The sequence below is a fragment of the Myotis daubentonii genome, chromosome 12, assembly GCF_963259705.1.
Source record: "Myotis daubentonii chromosome 12, mMyoDau2.1, whole genome shotgun sequence".
NCBI lineage: Eukaryota > Metazoa > Chordata > Mammalia > Chiroptera > Vespertilionidae > Myotis > Myotis daubentonii.
In genome coordinates this window covers 8,831,666-8,851,867 of record NC_081851.1, presented here as the reverse complement: position 1 = coordinate 8,851,867, position 20,202 = coordinate 8,831,666, and the positions used below count along the sequence as shown (strand labels likewise).

The 20,202-nt window shown below is 41.6% G+C and overlaps 1 pseudogene; it reads right to left on the bottom strand.

Annotated features, from left to right (window-relative positions):
- Positions 1-13,922: 13,922 nt before the first annotated feature.
- On the bottom strand, positions 13,923-14,500 carry LOC132213745 (jun dimerization protein 2-like; annotated as a pseudogene).
- Between the last annotated feature and the right edge of the window lie 5,702 nt (positions 14,501-20,202).

Here is a 20,202-nt window from a genome sequence, read left to right as displayed (position 1 = left end):
CAGTTTTTTTCTTTCTTATTGTGGGAACCCTAATCAGTCATTGTACACCAGATCTTCAAGGTCACTCTGAGCATGGGAATATTAATCAGGGTGTTCAAGGCTAAATTGCCATAGGCAGGTGCAAGGACACAGCAGTTTCACTGTATACACTGGGCAAGTGCGCCCTTCTGTAGCTCGAGTCCTGAGGTCACTATTTGGCCAGAGGCCTCTTCTGTCCAGGTGAGTGTAAAGTATGCTACTGACCAGCCAGTGAGGGGCTGCTATTATGCGAGGCTGCTTGGTTGGGTTGGCTCCTGTATAGCTCCTGTGTTGGGGGCTGTGCTGTAGGGAAAACGTGTTACTAACCAGCCGGTGCTGGCTGTGTTGCTAGGATGGCTCCTGTGTTTGCTACTGTATTCGCAAGGACTCTTTGTGGACTGCCTTGTTAGCAATGGCTACATGGCCACTGGATTCTGCAATAAAGACTCTGTTATATCCATGACTACTCATGTCTTCATCTTCTAATGCCCGGTGTCCAAAGAGGTCCAGGTCCCAGCAGAGGGCCTCAGGCCCAACAGTTGGCGTAGTGGACCAGGATGAAGGAGTGAGCACTCCCTAAGAATTACTGTAGCAATGAGGGTCAAGGAGAAACTTAGTCTCCAACACCTAGTCTCAATGATATCCTTTTTGGGGTAGTCTATTACAAGCCCTTAAGCTTGTTTTTGTTCATTTGTTTTATGGTATTTACATATATTTACATGTTTATAATTTCTTTACCCACATTTTACCATTCAATAATGAAAAATGATAATGTAGACTTTATATAACACTACTCTATCTCCTATTATCTCCCAAAATAGATAAAATTTCTAATTTAAAGTTGATAATCAGTTTTGCTATGGATATATATTTTATTGCTAATCAAGTAATATACACTTATTAAATTTTTCTTTTCCAAATTTTTGCTTTTCTTATAAATTACAATGCTAGTTATTTTATTTGCTTATGTTTTTGCTGCACTTACCATGAATTTTCACAAATTTTATGACTCCTTAAAATTCTCCTTATTTGTATTGACACATTAAGTAATCATCCCCATCTTCTCATACTTCTCTATTTCCCTCTTCATTTGCTTCCCTGTTGCTGACATGTTTAAAGCATTGCTGCCTTGTTAGTTTCCATTTTTACCTTTTTGAAATATATTTTTATTGATTTTAGAGAAGAAGGGAGAGAGATATAGAAAGATCAATAATGAGAGAGAATCATCAATTGGCCCCCTCCTGCACACTTCTTAACGAGGATCAATCCATCAACCCTGGCATGTGCCCTGACCAAGGAATTGAACTGTGACCTCCTGGTTCATGGGTTGGTGCTCACCACTGAAGAATATCAGCCAGGCTGCATCTTTACCGTTACTTCCTTTAATGTCTTCACTTTGGTTCTGGGGAAGGAACATTGGCAAATGAATGTGTTAAATCTACCACGGTTAGCTAGTGGTGGGAATATGGTGGTTTAACATGGCTTCTTAATGCCACACTTGAGTTGTTAAAGCATCTCTAGTGTACCTCATGGTAGTGTCTGTTCTGATGTAAATTCCTGCTGTGACACCAGCACACTTATTTGTGATACATCATGAGTGTAAGTGTAAGCAAAAGCATTGCTCTTAATGTTTCTTTGCTCAGACTCTTTTCACACACAAACACACATAGTCATTCTGATATAAACTCTTGCTTAAAATATTTTGTCACCAGCCTACATATTCTTGAATTATTTTATAAAGAGAATAGAGTCCTTATTTCACAATCATACTTTATGCAGTGTAATTGTCAATGAGAAAGGTAGTGAAATATTTTGTATTCATAATAAGTTGCAGATATCTGTATTGGACTCTAGCCCTTTCAGAAGAGACTAGAGGCCTGGTGCACTCAGGGGCAGTGTGTGTGTGTGTGTGTGTGTGTGTGTTTCCCTCAGCCTGGTCTACGCCCTCTCAGGGGGGAGTGGGCCTAAGCTGGCAATCGGACATCCTTAGTGCTGCCAAATAGCAGGAGTCTCTCCTGCCACTGCCACTGCGCTTGCTAGGACCTGGGCTGCTGGCTGAGCGGTGCTCCTGCTGTGGGAGCACACTGACAACCAGGGGGCAGCTCCTGTGTTGAGCATCTGCCCCCTGGTGGTCAGTGCATGTCATAGCGACCAGTTATTCTGCTGTCTGGTCAATTTGCATATTAGCCTTTTATTATATAGGATGATGAAAGAGGCTTCAAAAAATATGGTCATCAAAATAGGAAAAGGATCACCCTCTTCTTCCAATAAAATAGGAGTTCAGAAAGAAAAAGCTAAAAGCAATAAAGACTGATTTTCCTACCTGGCAGTTTTGTCATGGTGGGTTGAAATGTAGAACTTTGAATACAGATGTGCATCTTGGTCAGAGCATGACCTGAGGCTACTAGCCACTATCATCTTTGCCAATACAACAAGGACCATTATCACTTCAGCCTTGGATATCAGAAATCCTGTAAGTGACTCAGAAGTACTTGGACTCCTGGGACCCTAACACAGTTTGAGCACGAGAGAGAGAAAAAACGTAAACAGAATGTTAATTTTTTTTATGATAAATACAACCAGCTAGACTTAGTTGTATTTATTATCAAAACTGAAGAGTTCTCCTGTTATAAGAACTCTTCTAGACTTTTTGAGGATGACACCTCGTGAGCCATTGTTTCTAATTCCCTCTTTTCTATATTTAGAGCTGATGCAATGTGTTGTTAAATTTTTTAGATTTCAAGTTCAAAGATGGTGAATAATTTGAACATCATACTGTTAGGAAGGAGCTGATACTGTGTCTCTCCAAGATGGATTGATTTTCAGACATGATTTTCAGACACAGTGTGTCTCAGAAATTACTTGGAATTATTTCAATTTTTTGTCTTTCTCCATGTCCTTTGTGTTCCAGGTTAAATGGTTCCAGTTTATTTAATAATCCCTCCTAAAACATGGATTTTATAGATGTATACTGTTTTTAGGAAGGGAACATTGCATATTTGGTTAAGAAGGTGGAATATAAACATAATTTAGATTACATCCCAGCCTCATCATTACTGTGCTGTGCTTGCTTGGGCAAATTATTTAATTCTCTATGATTTCATTTCCTAATTTTAAAATGGTGATGTCATTAGTACCTACCTAAGAGGTCTGTTGTGAGGATAAAATAAATTAATATGTGGTCCATTAAAATGCTCAATAAAATAAGTGAAAGATTTATGTAATTTAAAGGGGGTTGGGGGGGAGGTAGAAAAAGGTAAAGAGGGGATAAATCATGATGGAAGGAGACTTGACTTGGCGTGGTAAACACACAATACAACATTCAGATGATGTATTGTAGAATTTTATATCTGAAACCTATATAATTTCATTAACCAATATCACCCTAATAGATTCAATAAAAAATAAAAATACTCCATAAATGTTATTTTTTAATGAGGTACTAGTTAGCTGCTCTTCTCAAAGTATTCTTGACTTGACAGTATTCTCTAAGTTGAAGTATTAATATAGGTGTGGGTTGACAGCACAATGTATTTGACTGGAAATCTTTCTAAGATAATATCTATTCAGTGCTTACAACAATTATACCAACTTTAAATCCAGCTAAGGTTGACAGTCTTAAGTACTTTGATTTCATGTTTATGTGCATATACAAAATACTGTGTCAAATACCATAATGAAATTAAAGTGCATTATATTTGTAAGGTTGTCTTTATCAAAATTACCTATATACAATGATCATTTTATCCACTAAGTAATATATGAAGACTTTTATTTTCAATAGTATGGTGGCATTGGCTGAGTTCTGCTTCCCAATACCATGGTCTATGCTCATCTCCTCTAGATTTCTGTAAATGTGTACGGAGTTACATCAAGATAGATTCCTTTACCTCCTAGCACCTAAGTCCTTAGTTTCCTTGGCTCTGGATTTCTTGTCTGCACTACATCCATTTGAACATACAACCCAGCCCTACTGAATGCCACCAAATCCTCACACAGATAAAACTCCACCAGCCTAACTGCCTCCACTGGGGCTTGAGTAGGAGTGTGACTTCTCAGGTACGCAGAGGCTTTTGAACAAAACAGCACCGTGGCAGTGTTTACTGGTCACTGCTTCACATCAACATTGCACTGTTTCTACACTAGATCTTAGTCTCTTGTCACTGTTTTCTTACTCTTTTCTCTGTCATATTTCTCTCTCCTTTTTATCCCCCCCCCTTCCTCTGGAAGAAATATCATGTACATCAGCCAGCACCCTCCACGCCCCAACACCCTCCACACCATGATGGCAGGAAGCTACTGCATCCGTGTCTACTTACGAAAATGAGAAGTTCCATCTCTCCCTTTAGACCTGTGGGTCGCGAACAATGAAAATACATCCTGCATATCAGATATTTACACTACGATTCATAACAGTAGCAAAATTACAGTTATGAAGTAGCAACGAAAATAATTTTATGGTTGGGGGTCACCACAACATGAGGAACTGTATGAAACAGTTGTGACATTAGGAAGGTTGAGAACCATTGCTAGAGGTATTCTGATTCCATCTATTTAAAAAGGATGGTTTAACCTGAATTAAGTGGTATATTTTGGGACAAGTTTACAGCCCCCAAAAATGTCCAAAATATATCTATTTTAAATAATGACTAATGATCAATAAAAAACAGAGGTTACGGGAATCTACCCTCAATGAGGTATGTTGAAATGTTCTAAAACAGTGTATGTCTACTCATTGATCTATCCTGCCCTCTAAAAATTCTACCTCTACAATATGAAGAAGAACCCAACCTAGTGCTTCTTCAGCTTCTACAGATGAAAGCAACTCAGAAGAATGGGGACCAGTTTCATTATTTTGATGTAGACTATAGGGATGAAAATGTCTATTGTTGTCCTTGGAGTGGGGCGGATGGGTTAGGGGGGTGACTGTGACTGGTGTCTTTGAGCAGACAGGAGACAACATGAAAGAATGAGAGGGTCTTACATGCCAGGAAGAATAATGGGTGCTTGCTTGGAGGATATGATAGAGCTAAGCCTTAGAAATGGTGGTTTTTAGGGATTTAGAGATATTTTATTTTTTAAACTATATTCCCTACTTTTATATTAGCATTGGAAAAGCCACTGCAAATATGCATGCCATGATATCATCTATTCTGAAAAAATCATGTAGTTAAATGGAGATAGACACATATGTGTTAAAAATGTATTATAATAGCTATTGTGTTTTAAAATGACTATTCTGGCTAAATAAGTACAATAGTCAGTATAAAAATTATACTGTGTATTTTACTAAATAAGCCCACCTCAGCTCAAGGTTTGTATTAGAGACTTTTAAATATTATGCATAATAATTTTCTTTAGTGTTTACGAAATAATTTGAAATGATCTAAACATAAAAAGCATATTGGAAAACATTAAAGTTTACTTAAATAATTTGGAACATGTTAATCACTCTTACTGAAATGAAAATATTAATATGCACTTGCATATTCTTTGGATACCTGTTAAGATTAGATTTACTTTATGTTTAATTTTTAAACAATTTGGGGTAGTTGATATTTGTATGCTCATCCAAAGCATTTAATCTTCATTATGGATTAATGGTGTGCAGAATGTTGATATTATTACTTTATATTTAACTGAATGCACAATACAAAATAACTTCATCTACATTTGGAAAATTTGTTGGCTCCTTTTCGAAGGTATAAAAAGGAGAGGATAGTGGCAAAGGGATGTTGTGAAGACGTAAATAAATACCGTTTTCCTTCTGAGAACCCCACACTAAGTTTTGAGCCATAGTGCATTGCTATGCCTGAGTGCAAAGGAGCCAGCAGGCCCTCATCATGGCCGCCCTGGGCAGAGCACAGTCCGCCGGCTTTCCCTACCCCCTAGGAGTGCGCACGACCCTGGAGCAAAGGCAGTCAGGGTACTTAGGAGTCACCGCAGCAAAGGGAACGGGAACAACAGAAGCCTCTCACTGATGAAATTGGAATTTTTTTAATTAACACTTCTAATTAGAATTTAACATCTCACTAGCTTCGTATGGGATTTTTCGCTTCCTTAACCTCACGGAAACCTATCTATTGGCTCTAAATAGGCAGTCGCTTCCCATGCACCACTTGAGGGTTTCAATTAATCCCCAATCCTCCACCTTTGGTTTGTGAACTCCTCTTTCGCTCTGCGCCATTGCTTCTAGTTGAAGGTGCTCACTAAAGTCCTCTCTGCAGGTTTCTCTTGTGCCATCATCAGCCCATCTCCCCCCGACCCTATTTCTCTCCTCCCCTAAGAAAAGAATTTCAGAAACTTGGCTGTGACTATAAAAGGTGACCGTTGGTCATAGTAATTACACTGAGCCAGGCCCTTGCCTGTGCCAGCAGGTGTGATGGGCTGTCTACATTCAGTAAGGGACGATCGGATTTGCACTTGAATCAGGGTTCATCAGCCACGTCTCTGAACCTGTGCTGCCACCACTACCTCCCCTTAGCCGATGGTCAGAAATCTGGGCAGTAAAGTCTGTCATTCCAAACAGCAGCTCCTCTGTGTACTCCTCAAAACCTTATCAACAGCAACTAAAATTAAGGCTATGAGTGATTTTTGGTTCTAAAGAATAAATGCACGTTGATGTAACCTGGATAACCTCAAAGCATCCTCAACCAGATACATTGGGACAATCTATTGTGTAACTACAGAGAAAGGTCAATTTACTATGAAACATTTACCAACTCAGTCAGAACCGAAAACTTGCCTGAACTTAGCTGTTGCCATCATTCTAAAGAAGATTGAGAATGACAAAAGACCATCAATGTATCTACAAGAGTCTAGGAGAAGTCATTCGATCTGCCTGGTATTCTTGAGCTAGGAAATAGCATAGGAGCCAAATAAAGGAGAAGAATAATAATAAAACCCACCTCTATAGAATATAATATTTGCATGGAGGTGTTAGAATCTCTGAATCCCTGCAATCCCCAAACAATTCACCTTGAATCATTTTTTTTCTCTGTAATACTGTCAACAATAAAGAGTTTAAATATATATATATATATACATATATATATATATATATATATATATATATATATATATATTTAAACGAGAGGTAGGTAACATATAAACTTTGGTGGACAAACTTGTCAAAATCTTGTATAGAAGGTGGTTAAGAAAAAGACAAGTATTGGGGCAGAGTTAGCAAAAGTGATTGTTTGGTGGCTGAGAGCCTCTAGGAGTGGGAGGAGGGAGGGAGGGGTTGCTTTGGGAAACCCTCCTGCCCTGTCTCAGGGCTCTGGCTTGGCCCAGCCTGTCCTCCTTGCATTGCTGGGGAAGGTGGCAAGTGCATTAGCCATAGATGAGCTTTAATGGGCATGCCACAGCCTTCCCACCACCGAGCGGCTCTGAGAGCATGGATTTTTAACATACTAATTATAGCATAATCGTTTAAACATTATAATTACAACATCTTTTGTGTAAAGTCTTTCTTCCATGGAGACGTGCCAACGTTCACATCATCAGAAGCAGTAAGTTAGCATACACATGGGCATAGTTCTGCTGAGTGCTTTGATGATTTTTATAAAATCTTTAGTGGGTAAAGAGAAGCTGGAGGAGGAAGAATTTTAGGAAAGAGAAGGTTTTTTTTTTAAAAAAAGCCTTGGCTATTTTAACACTACTATTAAGTAACTTTTGAGAAGAGAGGAATGAAAGAACCCTACAACCGGAGACTTTTCCTAACAGAGGGCGGACTAGAAAAGAGTCATTCCCCAACAATATTTCTATCTTCTGAACTTTGGATGGGCCACGTGTACAGAGCATTCCCTGCCATCAAATATCTTATAAGCAAAGGAATGACTGTGTCAAGCAAACATTTCTATATTTCACCCTAACTTCTAAGCATCTTAAAGAATCTAACAAAAGAGGGCTCTTGGTTGGTGGTATTAAATGCTGTGTGTGCTAATCTCCTTAGGTTGGCACGGCCTTGCCAACTGCAGAGATGCTTTTAGTCTACACGAGTTTGGTGTGAAACACTTAAACATTTCGATGCATACTTATATGAAAACACACTCCGCCAATTCAAGGCAAGTAGGTTGTGGAATTATACAGATCTAGAATTATTTCCACAATTATTTTCACACTACAGCTTACACATATGTTGAAAAGTCTATTGTAGGATATACAGTATTTTGAAAATTCCATAAGGACTGGGAAATAAAGTGTCGATATTTTGTAAAATACTTAACCAAATGGCTCACACGAATATAGACGCGCACTGAGCCTTTGGAGACTCCCTTTTAGGCCTCTCCACTGGAATCTAACATATGCGTCCTACTTTTCTAAAATACCGAAAATATTTGCAACTATGTTTATTGAAATGTTTCTAAATTCTTTGCAGTAGTCATTCCATTTGCATCCATACATAATCCCCTCTCCTTTCTGTGGGCCTGGTGAGTGTGGGTTGGAAAAACTTGGATAATTATATCTTATGAGTTTGTAACGTTTTAAATTTCCAAAGGAAAATTAGATCCATAAATTTGTTCAGATGTGCAGCTGAGAAATACATTTTTAAATCGCTAATTTCACCGCAGATTAACACATTCCGTTCTGCCAAAAACCTGCCTCTTCCCATTCTTCCTCAGCTGTGCCAGCCACTCTTCTCCTTGCCTCACTGTTTCTTTGATCTTTTAGATTAAAAAAAAACTCCTTTTTTCCCCTGAAAAGGATATAAGGAAAGTTTATAGTTTCTGTTTTCAGAAATAACTTCTCTTATATTGTAAAGGAAAGAAATAATTAATTGAACAATTATTAAATCAAGGGCAAAGATTACAATAATGAGATTTAAACATTTATTTATTAGTCCTCACTTCAATAAAGTAACTTTTAAAGTCCAGGATATTGTAGAGAAATATTCAGAGCTGATTAAAAGAAAAGCATTTGTTTAAAATAAACCTCCAATCTCAAAAATATTATGCAATTTGTAAAAAAAAAATATGACTTTCAGGTACACATATTTTATAAAACATAATAACAAAATGTAACGATTGTCTATGATATAAAACAAGTTATATTAATAAAAGTGTTTATTTTTTTCTAAAGGATTTTATTTTTGCATTGACTTTCTCTGGGAATAAAATATGCATAGCATATCAGCATCTATTACAAATTGTATGCTAAGAGAGAATGACAAACAATCTAGAAATTCATTTTGACATTAGCATGGGTTATATGATGTGTTGTTACCCATTCAATGTCGAATACAATTGCTTTGTGGACATACGTAGATAGGTTTCATATATACAGTGTGTATATATATTGGACCATTCCTATCAGGGGTGAGTGCAGAGAGAACTGGATGTCAAAGCGGAAACAAAGACCAGGGTGAAAATATTGTCAAGGGTAAACCCCTCTGACCCTCTGCAACACTGAGAGCCAATCTCCTGCAAGGGCGTTAACTAATTATTCTTGGGTGACTTAAACCAATTTCAAAATTGCCCTTGAATTGTAGATTTTTAAAAAATAGTATTTTGTTATTCTTTATTATAATGTATTTGTTTTAAGACATTAAAAAAATAGCCTGCTGGGAAATTTTATCCCCAAATTCTACATTGAATTATAATCCCAACAAAATTAATCATTAACATCCCTGGTTTAGGTATGACCTAAACCAGCTGTGGGCAAACTACGGCCCACGGGCTGGATCTGGCCTGTTTGAAATGAATAAAACTAAAAAAAAAAAAAGACCGTACCCTTTTCTGTAATGATGTTTACTTTGAATTTATATTAGTTCACACAAACACTCCATCCATGCTTTTGTTCCGGCCCTCCGGTCCAGTGTAAGAACCCATTGTGGCCCTGGAGTCAAAAAGTTTGCCCACCCCTGACCTAAACCATTATTTATTGGACTTTGTCAGCATAAAATACATTTTACTTCAGAAGTAAAATGTCTGTGAACCCCTACCTAATCATTCCTCCTTCCACTTGGGATACAGCGTTCGCTCATGGACGTAAGAACATGGTACCAAGCACTCCTGTGCTTTTTTCATTCCACAGCAAGCTGTGTACAATACTTAAAGGAGACAGAATTTAAGAACACAATTTAATTTTTTAATTTGTTTCTCCACTTCTGACCATCTGTATTCAAAACTGTGGGCCTGCCCAGGAGATGGGCCTGCCAACCCATGAGTCAGATACAAAGCCAAAGGGCTTAGCTTTGTTTTTTATTTTTTTATTTTGTTTGTGAGGAAAGGAGGCTGCCTCCAGGTAAGGCATTTCCTTTCTCTTTTCTAAAAAGCAAATGTAGTCGCCAATATTTAAAACGGACGTTTTGCAAAAACGTGGTTTATCAGTTTTCCTTGAAAGTAGAAGAATGTGGAGACACCAGCCGCCCCCTCGCATGTTGCAATGGTTCAGGGTCCGAGGGCTTCTGTAGGAGCTGCTCACGCAGATGTCAGCGTTCGCACCCCTCACCTCACATTTAAAAGATTGACTGGACTTTTCTCACAAAACAGCAAGCGGCTGGGCAGAAATATTTGTTAACAAAATTTGTCCAGAATATTTTTACAGTACCTTTTGCCAAATTCCATTCCATGCAATTTTGATTCCTCAGAAACTAGACATTACAAAAAATTTAAAAACTAGTTATTGTTAAGCGAGTTTTGGGAACGCTGTTTAAGCAAAGTTAAACGAGCTCCCTTGGGCGGAAGTCTGTGTACCTCTGGTGTGCTTCGCACTATGAATCCATAAGTGATTTACAAGGCAGCATTTGCCAGCTTTATTTGATCATAGAATATTGCTTTTACTAAGTCACACCTGTTGAAATATGGTACTTGGCACTTCTGCTGTTTATAAGTCCACGTAGGTGCAGTTGTGATCTTAAGTTGAGCTTTAACTGAACATGAGGTGTGTCTGAGGTCCAAGTCCTGGGATCCTGTCTTTACACAGCTTTACTTGACTTAGCATCTCCCTCCCCTGAGGAATTTTAAGGCAGATTTTTGAAAGCCGTGTTTAGAGGAGGAGATGGGCAAAGCAGGTTGGGGGGACCACAGGAGGGCCCCAAGCTGCTTAAGATTGTGCTCTTTTGACCACTCCCATCAACTTGGGTCTGAATACTCAGAATAAGAAGCAAATTCGGAACTTGAAAAGGCTATTCTCACAAGGGACCCTGCTCAGCATGAACGCAGCACGGGCCTCTCTGCTCTGTGCCCAGAGAGAAAGCAGTGCGAGTCCGGAGAGGAGGTGCCTCCTCCTTCTGCTCAGCCGCACGCCCGCCCGCACGGTGCAGGGGACCAAGCCCAGCTCGCTCTGCCATCAGGCGGGGGCTGCTGGGGCCCCAGGCGAGGGGGCCCACACGTACCTGAGAAGGTGCCCAGCTGGTGCCAGCGGCCGTGACGGTGGGAGGACCTTCTGCAGAGGCTTCCTGGCAGCGGATGTCCATAGGGGCCTGGATCTAAAAGCAGGAAAGGCAGTCCAGGCCCGCACATGAGACCCGCCCGCGGAGCCTACAGATCTCCTGCGGAATGAGCCAGGAGCTGCTGAGTCCCCGCAGGCTGGACCGAGCGGGCCTCCTGAAGTGCGTGTCTGCTGCGTGACATCTCTTGCTTCCCTGAAGGCTGCAGGTCCCAGGACTTGTACGGTTCACATCCTATGGGCAGTAAAACTTTTAACTTTCTTGACTGCTGATAAGGATCAGGGGAAAAAAAATTTTCAAGATTTCTCTTTATGTAATGCATTAATATTAGCCTAACAATTGCACAAAAAATGGGGGAAAATGTCATTCCTTTTAAACAAAAGTATTGTTTATCTTGGTAACTTGCATTGCTTATATATGCTTCTGCTTCTCTTGGGATCTGAGACACTTGCCTTGCTCTTTAGTAGAAGAGGGGACGATGGCATGGAGTTTGCCAGCTGCTCAGTGAGGGCCCTGACACCGGTGCGAGGCTTTACATTAAACGTCCCTTGGTGCGTGTCAGCACACCCGGTGGTCCTAGGAGTAGTAGGTAGTTAAGCACCTGAGTGTCTGAATCAGGCTGCTGCTTTTAGCCTTATGCATTAGAGAAGCAGTTGACATAAAGGTCACAAATTCAGCCTGGAGGAATATCAGCTGTGCAAGAGGACAAAGGCGGGACTGGGGCTCCCTCACGCTCCTGCCAGGTCTGCTGGGCACACACCAGCTGAGGTGATGGACTGGCCTTTTTGGTGACCTCATATCGAGATACTTCCCTGCGAGCCAGCCAACTTCACTGCAAAGAGGTTAAGTCCTGGCAGGTTTGCAGCCCGGCGCGGCCAACCTCTAGTCTATAAGCTTTAACCGTGGTCTCACGGTGTGACGCTGAGGGCAGCGGACAGTTGGGTGCCAAGCCTCACAGCATGTCCCACATGGCCACCTGCTCTGGCAGCTCCTGCTGGAGCCGGGGAGCTGTGGAAACTTCCCAAGTGAGTGAATGAGGTCATGAGCCCTTGGGGCCGCTTTGGGATTGATGGTGCGACACCCCCTTTTTCTATTCACAAAGCACTTAATCCTCTGGCTATTACATGTCTGTTTCCTCCAGCTCTCCTGCTACAAAACATGAGAGCAAAGCTCAATGTGAGGAGTGGGTGAGGGGAGCCGGGAACTTCAAGCTATGAACCACCAAGTGCAGAGTATTTCTTTGTTCCTAAACAAAAGATAAAATTTTTCATAGAGTTGAAGATAGAGGAAAATCTTTTATACTCAGATACACAAGATGTTTTGTCCTTTGAAAAGGGATGCAGAAGAGAAATTGCCAGCACTACTGAGATTTTTTTCTATCCAGGGTAAAGTCCCTTTCCCTGATTTTATACATTAATTAAGAAATAATGTGTATCTAATTTCAGATTTCTAATTAAACTTCCCTGAAGTGGTCTTGAATAAATAATACTTTAGCTCATTTATTTCCTTCCTTCCACCCTCCTTCCCTCCCTCCCTCCCTTCCTTCTTTTCTCCTTTCTTTCTTTCCTTATCTATTTATTGAGAACCAGCATTGTATGATTGTCCAACTAGTATTTGACATGAAGACAAATAAAGGGATTTTCCTAACCCTTTTCAATGTTTAAAAATCATTGTAAATGCTAGTAAGTCAGAAACATCCCCAGAGCCTCCGTGCTGCCTCTCTATGGTCATCACCATCATCTATCTCTCATGAGTTCTTGTTTTTCTTTTATTTCTTAACTAAAGACCTGGTGCACGAATTTGTGCACAGATGGGGTCCTCAGCTGGCTGGCAATCAAGGCCAATTGGGGCTGGCTAGGGGGAGGGATCATGGGTGGTTGGCTGTGGGAGCACATTGACCACTAGGGGGAAGCTCCTGTGTTGAGTGTCTGCCCCCTGGTGGTCAGTGTGCATCATAGCGACCAGTCAACCAGTCATTCAGTTGTTCAGTGCTTTAGTCGCTTAGGCTTTTATATATATAGACTAGAGGCCTGGTGCACAAAAATTCATGCACTCAGGAGGGGGGCGGTTCCTCAGCCCTGCCTGCACCCTCTCACAATCCGATTGCAGTTTCACTCTGCGTTTCATACTCAGCCTAATTTTGGTTGCAACTCATGGCTTTTTCTGGCTGCTCAGAGGTTCTTTGGGTGGGTGCCGTGGCAGAGAGGCCAAAGAAGTGCCCACAGCTGCCTGGTTGGGCGTCTCTCTGGCCCAGAGCCCCTGTCATGCCTCCTGCAAGCCTGGGCCCAGGCAGAACAGGACCCCTCAGGACTACTGTGGTCTCAGCGCTGGGTCCTGGGTTTCACCAGCCTGTGTTTCTTCCCCTGGTGTGGCTGATCTTAGTTTCACAGAAAAGCCTGGTTGATGCTGGCTGAGCTGAGCCTCGTTGAAGAGTTTTGCATGCAGCAAGGAAGAGCCCTCTGGGACCCTCCTCCTCCTCCCTCTCCTCATCTCCTCCTCCTCCCATCCATGGTCACTTCTTCTCCAGCTGCTCCAGCAGTGAGTTGCCTTCTGAGTTAGGGGTCTTAATGCTATTGGTCCTGACGATGCAGGTGGGGCGATGCCGGCTGAGCAGCAGGATGAACTGCTGCCATTCCTGCTTCAGCTCCTCCATCTGGGTTTTCAGCTCCACATTCATGAGCTCCAGCCACTCAGATTCCCGCTGCAGAAACCCTTCCGCTCCTTCTTCTTGTTCCGGCATCGGGCTGCCACCACTTTTTTCTTTTCCCAGCACCTTTTCCTCCGCTCTCTTCCTCACCTAGCTCACTTTTCACAGGTTGAGGCCTCTTGCCCTGTTTCACCTCCAGGAAGTGCAAAGGGGTGATCATGGCCCCAGTGTTGTGGATGTCAGTGTATTTCAGCTCCTCTTCAGCCAGGGCCGAGCTGGGGCATTCGGTCAGGGGGCCAAGCCCTGGCAGAGAGCCCACAGTCATGGAAGGGTCCGGGATCTGCCCAGGCATTATAGCAGGAGGAATGGAAGTCCAGCCCTGCAGAAGCCACAGGGGGAGGCAGCGACCTCGGGGCCTGGGCCAGGCTGTAGGCGCCTTGCCCGTTCAGGAGCTGCCTTGGCACCAGCCCCGCCCTGCAGCATCCACTGCAGCCAGCACCTCCATCCCCGCTATGGAGCATCCCCCCCCCCCCGGCAGGCTGTGGCAGGCGGCCTAAGTCTCTCTCTTTGAGGTGATCAATTGTGGGGCTCTGCCTGCCTGCTGGATTGCCCCTAACCACTCACCTGCCTACCTGATCACCCCTAACCACTCCCCTGCCTGCCTGATCACCCCTAACCACTCACCTGCCCCTAACTGCTTGCTGGGGGGCAGGGCCAGCCTGGGTGAAGGGCGTGGTGGTTCTGGTCTCTGGTCATTCTGGTTTTCTGCCATTTCAGTCACTGGGATTTTATTACATAGGATTCCTTGCTTTCTAGCTTTTTTTCTTTTATTAGGAGCTAGAATCTATTCCCCACCCCATGAATCTGCCCTGGAACCCTACCCAGCTGCTATGAAAGCAAGTGGGATAATTTACTAGCTAACGGGAGATCCCAGGTACAAAGAAGATCCATTCCACCTGAGACCATCCTAGAATAACCAGGCCCCAGCCAACCTGGAAGTTTAGCTAGAATCAGAATTTCCTCAACTGTCTACAACTTGAGCCCAGCCCCATGTCTGTGTGTTTGCTGTTTTAAGCCACCCTGTCTTCTGCTGGTTTGTTGCACATCAGCTGACTGCCTTTGGACTTGAATTACAATTCTTCTGTAGGTCTCCAGCCTACCTAGTCTTCACATTATGGACTTGCCAGCCTGCCTTTCATTTCTCTAGCTTTCCAAGTGTCTCCCTACCTCATCCACTGGACCTATGACTTTAGAATTAACTGTATCAGAAACACAGTGTTGCTCTTGGTAAATATTGATCAGTTTTCTTCTCTTCCAAAAACTGAAAATTCAAAGGAGAAATTTACAACATTAGATCTTGACTATAAGCTTCAATCCAGTTCATTTTCCAGGCTCTTTTTTCATCAATTTATTTCTTTCCCTTTTTTATTAAATTTATTGGGGTGACATTGGTTAATATGATCACATAGGTTTCAGGTGTGTTTTCTATGTTACAAGATATGTCCATTGCACTGTTTTCCCACCACCCAAAGTCAAGTCTTCTCCTGTCCCTATATACCAGGCCCCCTCACCTCACACCCCCATCCCTCTGGCAATGACCACACTGCTCTTTGTGTACATGACTTTTAGTGAGATCATATGATTCTGAGCTTTGTCTGACTTATTTCACTTAGCATAATATTTTCAAGGTCCATCCATGTTGTTGCAAATGGCAGTATTTCATCCTTTCTTATGGCTGAGTATATTCCATTGTGTATACGTACTACATCTTCTTTTTCCAGTCTTTGATTGCAGGGCACTCTTATTGTTTTCATGTCTTGGCCACCATGGATAATGTTGCAATGAACATAGGGGTGCATATATCTTTGCAAATACATGTTATTTTAGTTTTTGTGGGGTTTTTTTTGTTGTTGTTGTTTTGTTTTTCTTTTGTTTTTTGGTGTGATTTTTTGGATATACCCAGGAGAGGTATTATTGGGTCATGTGGTATTTTTTTCCAAGCTCTTTGCCAAGAATTTTGACCATAAAAATAAATGTTCAATCACCTCAGAGAGGTTGTAGCCTAAAGCAGAATGATTTTTTTTCTTTAACTTTGGATAATCTTCATTATAAAATCTTCATTCTATAACGTCTCATGCTTAAATACTTTGTACAGTCAACTATGAGAAAGGAACAATGCGATACATCTGTACTCTATTACGCCTTCTGTTCTCCCACACGCACCTATGGGCAAAGGGTTTACCCTAATCAGAAAGCACGTTTCCTTCTTGCAGCAAATGGATCTTGTATTCACTGTGCGTGTGTTTGAGTGTGTGCATGGCATCATCTCCCCATTTTTTATGATAACAGCCATTATGGAAGAATGCAGTAAACTGTAACATTAAGTGAGAAAATCAAGCAAAAAGAATAGACTTTCTCTCTCCTGTAGGAGGATGAAGTGAAAAAGTGGAATGTTGTGACATCCCTATTCCCTGGGGGATTTTAGAGAATTCGGGCAGCAGACCCTGGACCCTGTGACTGGCTCAGCCCGTATTGGGCACCACAGGTGTCTGCGGAGCAGCCAATGGTGGTAGCATGGATGAGCAGTCTTCTATTTTCCTACTGGCCTGTCTTTGAAGAAGCCTCACCAACTCTTCCATGAGATGTGTTTACAGGTTAGCAATAGGTGGCTAGCACCCCGGATAAGTGGAGAGAGAATTAGTTACAAAAAGGAAAATAGATAATATGAGATATGGTCATCAACTCTTAATGCACATATAATTTGGGTTCCACAAGGAGATAAAAAAAAGAGAATGGGGCAGAAACAGTAGTTGAGTAGATAATGACTGAGAAATTGCCATAAATGTTGAAATCTTCACGTGTCATATTCAGAAAGCTTTATAAAGCAAGACAAATGCAAAGAAAATCCCAGTTAGACATATAAAACCCAGATTGATGGAAACCAAGATAAAGAAAAAAATAATAGCAGCCAGATGAAATGAGATCACCTTCTATGGAGTGAGGATGTCAGCTGTCTTCCCAGGGGCATGGCCCCTTTATTGTGCTTAAGGAAAATAAATTCCAACTTGGAATTCAATGTCTAGTAAAACATGCTATTTAAAAAGATCACAGCCAAACCGGTTTGGCTCAGTGGATAGAACGTCGGCCTGCGGACTGAAAGGTCCTGGGTTCGATTCCGGTCAAGGGCATGTACCTTGGTTGCGGGCACATCCCCAGTAGGAGATGTGCAGGAGGCAGCTGATCAATGTTTCTCTCTCATCGATGTTTCTAACTCTCTATCCCTCTCCCTTCCTTTCTGTAAAAAATCAATAAAATATGTTTAAAAAATAAATAAAATAAAAAGTTCACAAATAAGAACATTTTCTGTCAAAGCTAAAGCAAAAATGATTTATTACAAGCACATCCTCTACTGAGAACGATCCAAGATGAAAACTATGACAAGAAGAAAGAATGAAGAGGTGTGGCTTAATGTGAGTGAAACTCTTATAAACAATAATAACATCAGCAATAACATATAATACACAACACAGTATACAGTGGAAAGAGGTTACTCAAAATTAAACAGTATTAAGATCTTTGTATCAAATGTGGTAAAAGTATTGATTTGTAATAGATTTTAATAAATAATAATGCATATTATCTACCTTTAGGAAGATTAACTATTAAAATAGTATGTATATTTACTAATAGTGCTAACAAACTAAAAAAAGGGATGTGAAATAATAACAAATTACTTCTCAAATACATCAATATATCACTGAGTAAAACAACTAAAATTCCAACTGGAAAACAACAAGAATTGAATGATTACACTTTAGAAAGAAAGAAGACAAAGAATTAATTTACACGATCTTTACAAACATAGTAGCTTAAGTATACTGATTGAGAAATATTGGGTGGGTTAGAAGATGGTTAAGCTACACTATGCAATCACAGGAAGAATGTGGATATAGCTATATTTATACAAGTGAAAGTGTGCTACCATGCAGAATGCTTTGCAAGAGATACAATAGGGGCATTTAATTATGGTAAAATTTCCATTTTTCAGTAAAATGGCTTCAAAATTTGTATATACATAAAGAGCAGAGCCTCAAAATACACAAAGCAAAGACTTACAGAAGTAAAACAAAAAATAATTAGAACTATAACAAGAAATTTTAGCAGAAAGAAAAGACACAATATCAGCATTTTTTTTTTTTAAAGAAAGGATTTCCCAATAATCCCCCAGATATTAAAAAGATTCTTAGGTGATATTTTGCACTTTAGAGCACTGAATTTTAAAATTTATCTAAAATAACCAGAGACAATGTCAGCTTAGCAAAGCTGACATAAGAGAAAACAGAAAAAAAGAGATAGTCATGTCCATGGAAGAATTCAAATACATGTTTTGAGACTTGTTAATAAAAAACAAACAAACAACAACAACAAAAAATACCAGTCATGGGCAGAGGGCCTCAGCAGCTAATTCCAGCAACTCTATAAAAATGGAGAGCCCTCCGAGTGTGAGGCTGACCCTCTCCTTCAGGCCTTCAGTTCATCAGTACTGCTTATGTGTTTTACATGTTGGAAATGAGGTATATATTGCATAAAAACAGCAAGTTGCATTTTGTTCAGTGAATATATACGATGCTTTGCTGAGTGCTGGGTGTCTAATGCAGAAAAAGGCTTTTGCCACCTCCCAGTATTTGAAGTGACATGACACTGGCATATTCTCTTGGAAAAAGTCCAGAATTCCAGTTTTGGGGTCGGACTGATAGGATGTATTCGCTCCTCGCCGCAGCCACAGTCATTGGAGAGGGGCTTTCCATTTGATTTGCTCCACGGTCAGGCCTGTCCTGTGGACAACAAACCCCACACGTCTGTGGTTTAATAAGAATGTGCTTCTTATTCATGCGAAGAGTCCGGAGAAACGGTTTTTCTGCAGCGGTTCCTTTCAAACAGTGACCTGGAAATCTTGTTAAGATTCATTCGTGTCCACGCAGCAAGTGCACCGGACTGCAGGACGATTTCCGCAGAAGAGGGAGCGTGAAGAATCCATGGCCGAGGCGGTGCGGGCTGGCCTGGGGTCTGACACAGAACGGAGCACCCGCCCTCCCGCGGCTCCGGGTCTGAGGCAGCCACCTGCTGCCTTTCCTCTGTCTGCATCCCTTGCCAGCCTGGCCCACTTGAGACGTTTTCCTGTTCTAGCCAGCAGTGTTCTGGTTATTCCGTAGGAAGTGGAACCTCCCAGAAAGCATTGAATGGAGAAAAAGGGGAAGGAAAGAAAGACCCAGCATTGTTGAGCAGTGGCAGAGGGCAGGGCAGGGAGCCCGGGTGCCCATCCAGCTGGAAGCCCCGGCCGGCCGTGCCTGCGGGAGACAGAGTCGCGCAGTAACTCCAATCACATCCACCGTGTGTTCTGTACAGACCTGAACACATTATGTTACAAAAATCCCATGTGCAGGGGAACAAAACTCTAAATAAAATTCTTCAGGGGCCTGAGAAGGCATATCAATGGCTTACCATTCACTGGGTCATTCTTCACCGTTTACTTGATAAACTGTATCTTTAAAACAGAACTACTACTGGGGGTTGGGGTTGATTTTACCAATGACATTCAACTTAGCGTATATTTCATGTTCATAATGAGAAGTTAAGATGGCTGTGACCTGTCAGAGTTCTTTGTCTAGTGGCCTGGTGCATGAAATTTGTACACAGTGGGGTGGGGGGGTGTCCCTAAGCTCAGCCTACACCCTCTCCAATCTGAGACTCCTTGGGGGATGTCCGAATGTTGGTTTAAACCCACAGGGATTAGGCCTACACCAGCAGTCAGACATCCCTCTTGCAATCCGGGACCACTGGCTCCTAACCACTCACCTGCCTGCCTGCCTGATCGCCCCCAACTGCCCCCCTGCCAGCCTCATTGCCCCCAACTGCCCTCCCCTCTTAATCTGATCGCCCCTAATTGCCTCTGCCTCAGCCCTGCCACCATGGTTTTGTCCAGAAGGATGTCCGGAAGGTCTCTCGGAGCATATTACCCTTTTATTAGTATAGATGATTTTTTCCCTGAAGGTGTTATTCTCAGAGAAATTTGAGAAACACATTTAAATCAAGGATCTCTCATTTCATAAAAGAACAGGGTTTTATTTACAGGCACCTTGGTGTG